The sequence below is a fragment of the Artemia sp. Qi Xiang Cuo genome, chromosome 8, assembly GCF_049724085.1.
Source record: "Artemia sp. Qi Xiang Cuo chromosome 8, ASM4972408v1, whole genome shotgun sequence".
Classification (NCBI taxonomy): Eukaryota; Metazoa; Arthropoda; class Branchiopoda; order Anostraca; family Artemiidae; genus Artemia; species Artemia sp. Qi Xiang Cuo.
The window spans coordinates 38,018,094-38,020,172 of NC_142801.1; the positions used below are offsets into that span (position 1 = coordinate 38,018,094).

Genomic DNA, 2,079 nt, shown 5'->3' on the forward strand with positions numbered 1-2,079 from the left:
GTAAGTAACTAGCAAATTCTTTCTTGAATTCGCCTCCTGGATAAATAAAAAAGACATTTCATTCAAGAAATTATGACAAAATTCTAAGTAAGTAAAAAACTCTTTCTTGAAGTTACCTCTTGGATACCCAATGCAGATACTTCTTTTCATAAAATGAACAAAACTTTAAGAACTCAGCGAATTATTCCTTGAATTTACCACCTTTAAATATATAAGAGAAATTTAGTTAAAGAAATTATGACAAACTCCAATTAATTCAGTAACTCTTTATTGAAGTCACCTTTTATATACATAATGCTGAAATTTCATTTAAGAAATTATGAAAAAATTGTAATCAAGTAACAAAACTCTTTACTGAAGTCACCTCGTGGATACACAATGCAGAAATTTCAATAAAGAAATTATGAAAAAATTGTAAGTAAGTACCAAATTCTTTCTTGAATTCACCTGCTGGATAAACAAAAAGACATTTCGTTAAAGAAATTATGACAAAATTCCAAGTAAGTAACAAACTCGTTATTGTTTTCACGACTTAGATGCACGATGTAGAAATTTAATTCAAGAAATTATGAAAAAATTCTCAGTAAGTAACAATTTCTTTCTTGAAGTCAACTCTTGGATACACAATACGGAAATTTCATTCAATAAATTATGAAAAAATTGTAAGCAAGTAACAAACTCTTTCCTGAAGTCACCTCTTGGATACACAATGCAAAAACTTCATTTAAGAAATTATCAAAAATTGTAAGTAAGTAGCAAATTCTTTCTTAAATTCGCCTCTTGGATAAACAAAAAAAGTCATTTCATTCAAGAAATTATGACAAAATTCTAAATAAGTAACAAATCCTTTCTTGAAGTTACCTCAAGGATACACAACGCAGAAATTTCATTTAAGAAATTATCAAAAATTGTAAGTAAGTAGCAAATTCTTTCTTGAATTCACCTCCTGGATAAATAAAAAAGATATTTCATTCAAGAAACTATGACAAAATTCTAAGTAAGTAACAAACTGTTTCTTGAATCCTCCTCCTGAATCCACAATACAGATATTTCATTTAAGAAATTACGAAACAATTGTAAGCAAGTAACAAAATCTTTCTTGAATACACCTCGTGAATACACAATGAAGAAATTTCATTGAAGAAATTATGAAGAAATTCTAAGTAAGTAGGAAATTCTTTCTTGAATTGACCTGCTGGATAAACAAAAACATATATCGTCCAATAAATTATGAGAAAATTACAAGTAATTAACAAACTCATTATTGTTTTCACGGCTTAGATACACGATGTAGAAATTTAAATTCGAGACATTATAAAAAAAAGACAGTAAGTAACAAACTCTTAATTGATTTCACCTCTTGGATACAAAAAAAAATATATTTCATTCAAGAAATTATGACAAAATTCTAAGTAAGTAAAAAACTCATTCTTGAATTCGCCGTTTGCATGAACAATACAGAAATTTCATTCTATGGGACCTCTACACGTGATTAAACACGTTTTGAAACTACATGCTATTTGCTTGCCTTTCCTTGGCACCTTTCCAAACGAGCGGGGATTCCCCACTGGTTCTTACACATTGAAAAAAAGTGACCAGTACGAAAACTCCACGTTTTCAACCAGACTGGTTTTTTAGACAACACCCATTGTCAGGTTGGCCGAGTGGTTAAGGCGCTAGACTTAGGATCTGGTCCCCATATGGGGTCGTGGGTTCGAGTCCCACACCTGACAATTTCCTCCAAAAGTCGACAGGAATGCCCCCTCCAGCGCTTTCTCGGATATGTTGAATAAAATATGCAAAGTCGACATAGCTTTATTTCATTTTTTAAGGTTAATGTAGACGAGGTTACGGGCGCGCACGTAACTTCGGCTAAATTAACCTTAAAAAATGAAATAAAGCTATGTCGACTTTGCATATTTTATTCAACATATCCGAGAAAGCGCTGGAGGGGGGCATTCCTGTCGACTTTTGGAGGAAATTGTCAGGTGTGGGACTTGAACCCACGACCCCATATGGTTACCAGATCCTAAGTATAGCGCCTTAACCACTCGGCCAACCTGACAATGGGTGTTGTCT

At 32.5% G+C, this 2,079-nt stretch overlaps 1 non-coding gene across 1 annotated transcript; it reads left to right on the forward strand.

Moving 5' to 3' along the window:
* The first annotated feature begins 1,650 nt into the window (after positions 1 to 1,650).
* TRNAL-UAG (transfer RNA leucine (anticodon UAG)) lies at positions 1,651 to 1,733 on the forward strand. The gene has a single exon. It is a non-coding gene; the product is annotated as a tRNA-Leu (tRNA).
* The last annotated feature ends 346 nt before the right edge of the window (positions 1,734 to 2,079 follow it).